Source organism: Haemaphysalis longicornis, unplaced genomic scaffold (assembly GCF_048455015.1).
Source record: "Haemaphysalis longicornis isolate Haplotype H1 unplaced genomic scaffold, Haemaphysalis longicornis Haplotype H1 scaffold_3, whole genome shotgun sequence".
Lineage (NCBI taxonomy): Eukaryota > Metazoa > Arthropoda > Arachnida > Ixodida > Ixodidae > Haemaphysalis > Haemaphysalis longicornis.
Window position 1 is genome coordinate 93,130,077 of NW_027526335.1, and position 11,684 is coordinate 93,141,760.

Consider the following 11,684-nt stretch of genomic DNA (forward strand, 5'->3'; position numbering starts at 1 on the left):
CTTATAATCGATAACACAGCCATAAATACTCAGCTGAGCTATTGAAGATCAACAAAATCCTAACTTTTTGATCTTGACAAGAACTTATAAAACCAGGCAAAAAGTTCCCTTTCCATCTGTGAATGCAAATACACAAGACTTGACACGTCTGCCTCCCTCACACTTTTATCATTACGCCCTACAATGCATTAGCGTTCTGCTAATGTACTACAATACAATAGCATTCTGCATTAGCATTCTGCTAACATTGTAAATAATGATTTTCCTTCTCAGTGTGACTGATTGGAACAACCTCCCGCCTGAAAGAGTTTCGTCCGAAAACATGCTGAAATACGCTGAACAACTTTTTGAGCTGGATTCCATCCCATGTTGGCGTCAAGGGCAATGAGACCGCTGATCAGATGGCACGGAGTGCGCTGCAATTTGCACCGACTGTTGAAGTTTCCCCCAATCCCTGGAACGACTTCAGGCGAACAGTGGCCGAACATTTCAAGTCCTTGGGAAATCCCTATCACCAGCCTTGCGTCACAAAGGGACTTACAAGGTCGGAGGCAACATTGCTGTACCGCATCCGAACGGGCTCAGCGAAGACCACAGCATGGCTATTCAAGTATTCAAGATGGGCCTCGTGCGATCGCCTCTGTGTTCGTCATGTGCAGTGACACGGGATGTACACCACTGCGTAATGCGTTGCCCAGAGCATGATGTCGAGCGGACTGCAATGCTCTCACCGATTCGAAAGCTGGCAGCCCCACACAGCACTCTGGACCACATCGTCTTCACAAGGATACATTGGATGCTGCGCAGAGACGTGTTGCGCCTTCTCCTAAGCTTCCTTCAGGAGACGGAACTGGCGAAGTCGTGGTGAAAGGACACTACCGTTGGCTAATTAGGAGGAGCCTGGGCGGAGCAATTGCCGGCATATCCAGCCAGGCTAACTCCGCCTGATCCCACACAACAACCACCACCACCACCACCACCACAACTTTTTGAGCTGTATTTTTCATTCTTCCTTATTATGTGTTTTAGAAGAATTTTGCATGGCCTGATTTCATTATATAAATGCTCTAATCCCCCTGCTCTTCCTTGAGCTCGTTCGTATGTTGCCCGCGGTACCGCAGTATTGTGCAAATAATAACATTAAGGGCAAAGCTTTCAGTTCCCCGTTCTTGTTGTTGTTGTTTTCCGGTACTGAAAATGGCCGCCGCTGTAAAGAGTAAATAAAGAACAGATTGGAGTTCGCATGGGATCTTAACCCGAGCCTTCAGAGTTGGAATCGCGGGCGCTACCACTGCGCTATCCCCGCACGTTGGCAACGGCGGAACAGAAGTTGTTGTCTTTATTGTTGTTGCTTTCTAGGTGCAACATACCCACTTCGGGGATCGGCCAAGAATCGGGAGCTTGCGCTGATATTCCTGCTTCACAAAATTCAGCAAACTACAACTTGGAAACACGAAAGTTGTACAATGGTGCATGCTGCGTGACAGGGGAATGTGACGGCCCGTGAATAGAACAGGTGCAATCCAGCAGCGCAGAACTCTGATTCGAGGGAAGTTGTGGCGTGTGCCGTAAGACGAAGACACGAAAGCGAAGAAATAAACGCAAACACGGTCGCAGTAGAGGCGCCTGTAGAAGTAATTCCCGCCAAAAGACGACCCAACGAAAGTGAAGCAAAAAACTAATACAATAATGCAGTAGTTAAGAAGTTATTGTAAGTATAGCCAGGCTTTCGCTTTCAAAGCACGTAAGCATAGTTAAGAGCCCGGATGAATTTTAACAGCGAAGCTGTGTAGGGGCTCGCAATATCTGTTGATGCTCGTCATGCCAGCCGAAGGTAGCCCGCTGGGCCGACAGATGGCGCCACCGCCTCGACGGCCGTTTAGTGCATGATCTCGGCTTGTGCGCCGGGGCACGCGGGGCACGGCCATCCCCCCCCCCTCTCTCTCTCTCTCTCTCTCTCTCTCTCTCTCTCTCTCTCTCTCTCTCTCTCTCTCTCTCTCTCTCTCTCTCTCTCTCTCTCCCCGCTCCCATATTATGCCCCGATAAACTACCATACCCCCGTGGGTGAGCTTCGAGTACGTACAACGCACATATCGCGGAGAGTGGCTTTGTCAGACTCCCACCCCTGCGAGAGGTGGCCGCCCACGTGCCAAGACAGCTCCGCGGTTTCAGCATTATTCACAGGCGTGGAACTGGCCTTAAATTTTACCCAAAACGGTGTCCTCTAACACCATTCTTCACCCTGGAAGACAGTTGTAACTGTAAAGCACCAAGCTGGCTGAATGGAAGAGTGCTGCGTCGTGTTCTGTCCAAAAGCTATCTCACTCAAAACAAATTTACAAGGTGTCATGAAAAAGAATTTCAATCCCAAGTCAAACAGAGAAGAACCCTGCCTCAAGATGCTCACTCAAAACAAATGTACAAGGTGTCATGAAAAAGAATTCCAATGCCAAGTCAAACAGAGAAGAACCCTGCCTCAAGATGCTAGAAACTCTCAGGTTAGGCAAGCTTAATTCACCGTTCAACTAAGTGGGTATAGTAGTCGTAGTAGTAGCCACTTTATTGAACATTGGGTTCAGTGTATCTAAGGCGTTGCGCTGCTGAGCACAAGGTCGCGGGTTCGATTCCCGGCCGCGGCGGCCGCTTTTCTGATGGAGGCGAAAAGGGAAAACGCCCGTGTGTACGAGATTTCGGCGCACGTTAAAAATCCCCAGGTGGTCAAAATTAATCCGGAGCCCTCCACTACGGCGCGCCTCATCGCCTGCGTTGCGTCGGCGCGTAAACCCTACAATCAATCAATCAATCAATGGGTTCAGTGTATAAATTCCTCCTGAATATAAACTGCAGCCAGCGGTCATGCCCATTGACGTTCGTTTTTTCTGTGCTAGCTGCAATGCGATTCCAGTTGTGTGGTATACATGTTCCGACGGCCTGAATGCACTTCATTCACCCTCTCTGTCTATCCCCAATACTTCTCCGCTCCCTCCACGGCTCTGTCTACTTTCGCCCAGACTTCGAACCATAACAACAAACAGCGATGTACTGTTTTTTGTGAAGTACGACACTATGCCACTGCTAGCGCAACGTAAAGGTGACAGTTACTTCGACTGTAGACCTGCTCATTCATTTGGGGGGAAGGGTCTAGGGTGGGTGCCATTCGGAACTTTGTTTCGTTGCCCAAATATCGCATCCAAACATTCGGGGTTGATCTTCCGCGTCACCTCATAATCTCATATATATGCCCTGTGGCAAAATAAACGTTCATCAAAAAAAAAAAGCGCTATACCCTATAAAACGCTATACACTGTGCCACATTATGGTGGCTTCACTACTATACACAAATGTCGTTTGGAAAGGCATATCACTTGATTGATTGATTGATTGATTGATTCATTGATTGATTGATTGATTGATTGATTGATTGATTGATTGATTGATTGATTGATTGATTGATTGATTGATTGATTGATTGATTGATTGATTGTGGGGTTTAACGCGCCGACGCAACGCGAGCGATGAGGCGCGCCGTAGTGGAGGGCTCCGGATTAATTTTGACCAGCTGGGGATCTTTAACGTGCGCCGAAATCTCGTACACACGGGCGTTTTCCCTTTTCGCCTCCATCAGAAAAGCACATATTACTATAGTTCATCTCACAAGCTAGCTGCAGCACTGTGGAGGCTACATTGTTGTCCCCCTCAGGGCGCCTAACTCACCGCGAAGGAAGCGACAAAAGGCGCCGGGGCCGTGCGGTGCCACTTGCCGAGAGGGGAGAAGGGAGTGTCCTTTCAGGACCCCCTTCACGGTGGATTAGGCGCCCTCAGTGGGCGCACTATTGATAACAATGTAGCCTCCACAGTGCTGCAGCTAGCTTGTGAGATGAACTATAGAGGCACGTACTACCCGAGTCCTTGTCTGCTACTACATAAAGCTTCAAAGCGCTATACAACGAGCGCTTTTAAAGGAGCCATGAAGACAAAATACAAGTTGGGTTTATTAGAAAGACTGCTTAGTGCCGATAACAATGATACCAATATCATCGCAATCTTGGAACAAATAACGTAGATATTAAAGAAAGATTGAGCCCATCTCCCCGCGAGGGGGACTCGAGTAATGCGTCGCATAGGGGGTGGGTGTATTGCGTTAACGTTTAGTGTTTGGGGAGTTGGTGGTCGTGAATGCGTTGTATCAGCAGCTTCTTGACCTAGTTTGAATGAGTCAAGGATATAAGGCGCGTTCGTAGCCTTCCATTCTGTGTCGGCTTTGTGGCGCAGTGGGTAGAGCACCATGTACATTGCGTTCCGCCCGCAGGGTCGAGGGATCGAAACCGGGCGCCGGATAGTATTTTTTTATATAGTGTAGGGGGAGGGGTGCGGACTACGACTACGGACGTCAACGCGGGTGACATCGTGAGTTACTGAAATGCTCTGCATTTAAAACGTGTGAAGCAGTCGCGACCCCCTAGCCAATTTCCCGCAACTTTTCTATGACGTCACGGAACCTTGTTTGTGTGATTGGCGGCCGCCTAACTGACCTCTCGCGACGACACATGACTGGACGTCTGTAATGGGGCCTCTAGTTCCATTTGACCGCATCACTTGAATGCTAACGTGCAGTTAACGCGCTGAAAATCATGTTTTTTTGTTGGCCCGTATGACGTCATTCTTGCTCATAACACGTCACTGTGGCGCAAAATTTGAAAGTTTCTAAATACTTCTTGCTTTTTTTTTCGTTAAAAAACATTTTGTGGCTGCAATGAAGCTGAGTGAGATACTGAATCCTAGTTATTTCAAATTAAACGAAGTTGTATTTTCTCTTCGTGGCTCCTTTAAAGTTGGCTTCACTAATAATTTAAATGCATCGCTGGGAGGCATCTTTCGGGCTAATACAGGCATCATCATCATCATCATCATCATCACCATGAGCTTATTTGTGTCCACTGCAGGACGAAAGCCCCTCCCAAAGATTTCCAGCCACGCCTATCGAGTGCCAGCTGAATCCATGTTTTCCCCAAAAATGTTCGCAGCTCGTCTCGCCAAGGAGTTCTCGGCCGACCCCTAGTGCGTTTGCGGTCTATTGGCAGCCAGTCACTGTCAAACGGATGGTCCATCTGTTGTTTGTCCCTCATTCACGTTACGTGACCAGCCCATCCCCATTTCCTTCGCTTAATTTGGACTAGAATGTCCTCCACCTTGGTCTGTTTCCTAATCCATGCGGCTGTTTTCCTGTCCCTCTAAAGTACTAGGCCTGGTATTCTGAGTCCTTCCTCCACTAGAGCCTTCGGTAGAGGAGGTCCGTAAAATAGATTTGCTCGTGCATAAGCATTGCGGAATCCTCCCCTCAGCCGAGTGGAGGGAGCAAATGACGTGGAGGAGGGACTCGGAATACTGCCCTAGGTCTCTAATACCCGTGCTACACGAGCGTTTCGAAGGCCTTTGAGTCGAATGTCCTTTGACTCAAATGACACCTTTGAGCTGCTACACGACGTTTTTCAAAGGCCTTTGGTTCAAATGCCATTTGAGTCAAAGGAGCACGATAACTGACCTTTGAGAGACTCAAAGGCCTTTGAAACACGAACGGTCGTACCCTCGGGCTCAGTTTCTGCAAGCAGTAATAACAAAACCAATTATTTACGAGAAAAACTTTGTGTTTGAAGTGCAAGATCTTAATAATTTTTCACTTGTTTTCGTTCTCTAGCTGTCACTCGCTCTACGATTACGAGGTGACTTGGTACTCTCAACACCGCCGGTGCAAAAAAAGACAAAAAGAAGCTGGCTGCCTTGTGCATGTTTTGTTCGCGCTTGTAGATGGTTATCAATTTGGTCTCTAATAATTGCTTTTTTGGCCATCTTAACTCTAAAATTACATTTTCGCCAAGAACGAAACATGCCAGCAGTGGCGACACCAAAACATGGCGGGCGAATACGGAAACTTTCAACTGCCTTTGAGAATCGCCGTGTAGATCGGCGAACCTCCTTCCAGTTCGAATGGCATTTGAAATTTCGAAGGTCCTTCGACTGAAATGTCCTTCCAAACGCTCGTGTAGCACGGGTATAAGAGCTGCGTCAGTCGCCGGCGTGTCGTAATGCTCATCTGTTGCTATTCCTCAAATACTGGCTTGCTGAAATATTTGCGTCACAGTGAGGGCAAAAGTGAGGCGGCCTTTGAGAAATCGGTACTCGCTGGTTAGGCTTTCGGTGCTCCGGAGAGTGTCTAGTAGAACTATTACGTGCAGCCTGGTATAAAAGTTTGATGGCCTTGGCTTGAATTAATAAATATGCCTAAATAAAATGAGTCTGCCTTAAAGTCGGCTTCACTACTGTGCAAGAATGCATTGCGGTGAAGACGTTTTTTTTTTTTTTTTTCAGGGGAAATATAAGCGACCGTGTACGAAAATATCAAGGCCCTAGGGAGTTTTGTTGCTACCATTTTGTTATGCGGAAAAGGGGTGGGACACCAAGCGTTACAGGTGGACATACGGGTTGCCGTGCCTAGTTCCCAAAGAAATGCTTAAACATTAAAAGATATCAAGCTCTCTTAACAAATTGACAACCGAACAGGTCCACAGAGTTTGTTGCGATCAGAGGACAAGCTTTGTGCAACACTCTTTGCGCGCACTTTTTCTTTAGATTTCAAATTTTCATTCCCTGTTGCATTATAACAATGGACTTGGAAAGTACCACTTCCTCTTCAAATATTATGACAATGAGTAGCCGGCAACGGTCAAATACAGACCTCAGTAAATCCATATCTGCTTCCATTTTTGACGTAGAGGGTGTCCTAATCGTTGCTCAGGTTTAAGATCTCTTGATCCTTTGTTGAAGGCCCTGTGTAATCTCCAGACATGTAGCACAGCTTCTCCGTGAGCCTCACTGATAATTACGAAAGCTTTTCGCTACCGCTGCTGCAAAATCTCTTGCATTTATTTTAATTCGGTGAGCTTGCACAAGGCGTCAGGCGCAAGAACGACTCGACCCTGATTATACTCGAACGCAGCTAAATAGAAGTGTTCGTTATATCTGGCACCCACCTGGTGTGACCCTGTCCAACTTATCCCTTCGTACGGCCTATCTAGAGCTCTTATTTATGCATTCATTCATTCATTAACTTAGTTATAATTTATAATTTATAATTTATAATTTATAATTTATAATTTATAATTTATAATTTATAATTTATAATTTATAATTTATATGAATATACTGCAGAGCTTGGCGGTCCAAGCAGGAGTGGTGCAGGAAATACACTCAAATAGTACAAAGCACGGTGCAAAAAAAAAAACAATCAAACAACCGCGACAATTTTAGGTGGAAAGGAAATTAAAATATATACAAGACAATTGACAACAGCTGGATGTCTTCTCTCCAGGAGTAAAAACATCATACATGAGTAGATACCACAAGTAAATACCACAGTCAATACCAAAGTGAATATCAGATTCATACAAAATTCAAATTTTAAATCCGATCGACAAATGATTGCACAATTGCGCAGTCGACTGCGCTTTCCGGTAACTGGTTCCAGTGAGAAATGGAGGAGGGAAAAATAGAATGTCAGTGGATGTTGTTGTGGCATATAGGTTGTAGAATCACTTTTTGTGGTTTGTTCGCGAAGAGTGTTTAAAGGGTTCAAGGAGATAATCTAATCTTCTCGTTGGATTTTAAAGTGGCCGTGGTACAAAAGATATATAATTTTAGTTTAGGTGTTATTCTTCAATGTTCCAATAAGGGAAGTTCGGCTTTGTTGATTAAATTTGTGACGCTAGTGTGTCTAGAATATTCTGAGAAAACAAACCTAACTGCCAAGTTTTGAATTCGTTCGATTCTTTTATTAGATATTGTTTATGTGGGTCTCGAATGATATCAGCATATTCTAGGGCTGGTCTTATAATGGTTTTAAAGGCAGTTAGCTTCACTTCAGGTGGTGCTTTACCTACTTTCCTTTTTAAAAATGTTGATTTACCTTTCGCTTTAGAGTATATGACATTAATATGCGACTCCCAAGTAAGGTTGGACGTAAGCGTTACGTCCAAGTATTTTACATGATTACTTTTATTAATTTCATTATTACCGAGAGTGTAAGCGAAGTTCAGCGAATTTTTCTTATCAGTAAAAGTTAAGCGCACAGTTTTTTTGGCATTGAGTGTCATCCCCCACTTTTTACACCATGCGTGAATCAACCGCAATGAATCGTTAAGCTGAATTCGTCTTCCGTTGAATTTACTCTTGAATATATGACGCCGTAATCTGCGAACAACCGTAATTGAATGGGTGAGCTAATGCACAAATGAATGCCATTAATGTAAATGAGGAAGAAAATTGGCCCCAACACCGGTCCCTGGAGGACCCCCGAGAAAGCATTCAAACTATCATCTGATACGTGATGATCCACGGCAACGTATTGCTTGCGGTTGCAGAGATAACCTTCTACCCATGAAATTATATTACTTTCAATTCCAATCGCATGCATTTTTGTGATTAGATCAAGGTGGGGAATGACATCAAAAGCTTTCGAAAAATCAATAAAGATCGCATCTATTTGCCATCTATCATTAATCACGTCAGCAATATCACCAGTTATCTCTGCAAGCTGGGTTATGTTTGATAGACGTGATCTGAAACCATGTTGCTGACTGTGTAGGAAGTTATTCTTTTCTAAATGTGTAATGATGGCTTTAAAAATTATGTGCCCTAATATCTTACAGCATGTGCTGGTTAGTGAAACTGGACGGTAATTGCTACCCTCGACCCTCGAGCCGGATTTATGTATTCGAATAACTTTTGCTCATCGCCAGTCGTCAGGGATTGTCAATGCTTCTAAGAATACTGTGTACAATTTAAACAAGTATTTACTAACCCAATTGGCATATCTGTCAAGAAAAGTGTTTGGTATGTTATCGGGACCCGGTGACTTGTTTAAGTCAAGCTTAGTCAGAAGGCAGAAGATTCCTTGTTGGTCAATCACAAGTTCCAGCATTGTGTAATTCAGGGAATATGCTGAAAGCGTTGCTTCGGAAGATGTACAGGGGGGATTAAAAGAAATGCTAACAACGGAGCGCACAGCCTCCGACGCGTGCTGCACCATCTGGCTGCAATGTCAGTAAACTGCGCGCATGCGCACTCCTTCAAGAGCGTTTGAGAGTGTGGCCTACATTATTGGGAAACGCTTGATCAAGAAGCGACGCCGGTAATATATGTTGAGGCGCCTTTTCACGCTGCGTCTCCACTGAGCAGGGTGATCATTGAGGAGCATCAAGCTAGCTGCAATAAGCCTGCTGTGCGCTTGGCTCCCGTATGTAGTAGATAACAGGGTGCTCAGTGGCGACAGAGCATAACAAGACGCTTTAAAATAAATGATCGGCGTCGCTTCTTTATCAAGCATTTCCCCTAACAGTAGGCCATACTCTCAAAAGCTCTGAAAGAGCTACGCATGCGCACAGTTTACTGACAGTCCAGCCAGATGGTGCGGCATGCGGCGGAGGCTGTGTGCTCCGTTGTTCGTATTTCTTTTAATCCCCCCTGTACGTGAACAGACAGATTGAAAGAACGCATCCAATTCTTTAGCGATGATGTCAGGCTCAGTTATTATTTTGTTTGCACATGAGAGCTGCGAAATAGTCGGGCGGTCCTTGGATAAGGAGCGCCAAAATTTCGGCGGTTCACTATTCATGAAAGAAGGCAGCGTGCCGAAAAAGAAGCGAAGCCAATTGCAGTGCGAATTTTATCATTCAAGGTACTGACAAGATTCCGAAGGTCACCAGTCATTCCACGCTTCTGCCGTCACTTAATTTTATTTTTAATTTGTATTATATCGCGTGTAAGCCAAGGGTAATTCCGATGAACACGTCTCTTTTTTTAACGGGACATAGTGGGTTTCAGTCTCTTATAATTTCTTCACGAGTTGCATTTTCGTTGCTTTCTGAACATGCCACCACGGCAGCGCGTGCTGAAATAATGGCCCAGGCGTATAAACAATTTTCCGGCCACGAATAGGTTCGGTTTCCGCTTACGTCAGACTTGAAATGATAACCACGCCATGAATTTTGTTAAATTGTTACCGGCGATGCTCCCGAAAACTTTAAAGACTTGCGCCGTTGTAACCGTCCACGTTCCTTCCTGTCAACACTCCTACTACAAGACGCCCCCATACTCGTTTACAACGAGAAAATTAACCCACCGAAACTCACCTCAGTTTTTCCGCAGAAGCTCACTGCTGTTTCAGCGCCCAAGCTTGACGGTGTTCACCACGACCCTCAAACTTCACCGCGGCAAGCTTGCGAAGCGCTTTATATACCAGCTGTGGTCTTTACATGTTCCCCGCGAACGGTGAGGCAAAACAGTGAGCGAGAAAGGATGCTTGACAGACTACGTCGCTCGAGGCTCTAAGCCATGCAAATAGGCGCCATGATGAGAGTGGTTTTCGGGAAGAGTGGGGCTACAAATTCCCAGTCTTCACGTTTTCATTAGCGTCACTGTGCCGCCAGCGCTCCCAAAGCGGGCCTGTGGAAGCCACACCTAGGTGGCAAGGGCCCGGATTCACCTTTGGCGAAAGGAACGAGTCAGCGAAGAAGATGGAAAACATAAATAAAAACAAACTTACAAAGAAGGATATGAGGCCAGTCGTTTTCTACGCCAGAGGGCGACGACAAACCGCAGGGGAGAGGCGTGAGGGATGTCCTCGGGCGAAGAGACAGGGGCACGCCGTCGCCTCAAGGTGCACAGGCAAGGCCACCGCGGGCGTTGTTTCTCCTGGAAGGCATTGAACCGGACTGGCGGTGGCTGATGCGCACAGACGCTGCGCGCGAGCGAGCGAAGGTGAACGCGCTCCTGTTTTGAAACCGGAAGTTTAAGAAAGCGTAAAAGCCGGAGGTGAAAGTGAAATGACGAAACGATGTTTGCTCGCGGTCAATTCATGCAGCCTCGAGGTAGCGCCCGCCGGATATTCGAAAGATGTTACGGGTATACGACAGAGGCAGGCTTTAAGCCTTGAAGGGGCACTACGTGCGCACACGGGGGCAATCAAACGGAAACGTTAATCGTAACCGCGGTGTGTGTTTGTGCAAGGAAAGGCACGAGGGACATTTGAAAACAGGTTGTTTTTTCGTTGGCTGGATGACCGCTTAGAGCTGGTCTCTCAAGTAAAGTGAAGACCGGGCGGAAGGGCATGGCTGGGATAGAATGAGCGGCGCTATACAGCCTTCGCTCATCCGTCGCACGTACACTGCGATACGTCTTCCACGTAGAGAAGTATATGCTCACCTTATAACACAAGTGGGATAAGTTTTTAAAGAGCCCGTTTTTGCCGTTTGAGGTCCTGTTACATTCGGTTACCTGTCTCCCTTCTCCCCTACGGAATACGGTGACAGACGACCAGGTGTACTTATTAATACGCGCGCCGTACTGATACTTGCTACCGCTAAAAGGACCCTGCAACATTTTTTTTTTAAACTTTTCTCGATATTTCAGAATGCTTGCAGAACGTAGTCAACCAGCAAATGCAGTACTTAGATTTAAGGGTCACAAAGTAACTCAGTCAAAAATTGCGACTCTATTCCCATCAGATAACTTCGACACTTGTTCAAACGATTTTGTTCTTTTTCCCGGTCTTGGCGCTCTTCGACCGCTGCAATTACGTCATTACAGCGGTGTAGCCGCTATTGGCCGGCAGTCCTTCAGTTGCAGCAATA

General features: G+C 46.1%; 1 protein-coding gene across 1 annotated transcript in view; it reads right to left on the reverse strand.

The window, feature by feature from the left end:
- Positions 1-10,769, reverse strand: part of Cu (NADP/NADPH phosphatase nocturnin) — a 77,851-nt gene extending 67,082 nt beyond the window's left edge. Inside the window, exon 1 of the mRNA XM_077703833.1 lies at positions 10,598-10,769. The gene's annotated coding sequence lies outside the window, so the exon portion shown is untranslated. The remainder of the gene's footprint in view (positions 1-10,597) is intronic.
- Positions 10,770-11,684: the final 915 nt, after the last annotated feature.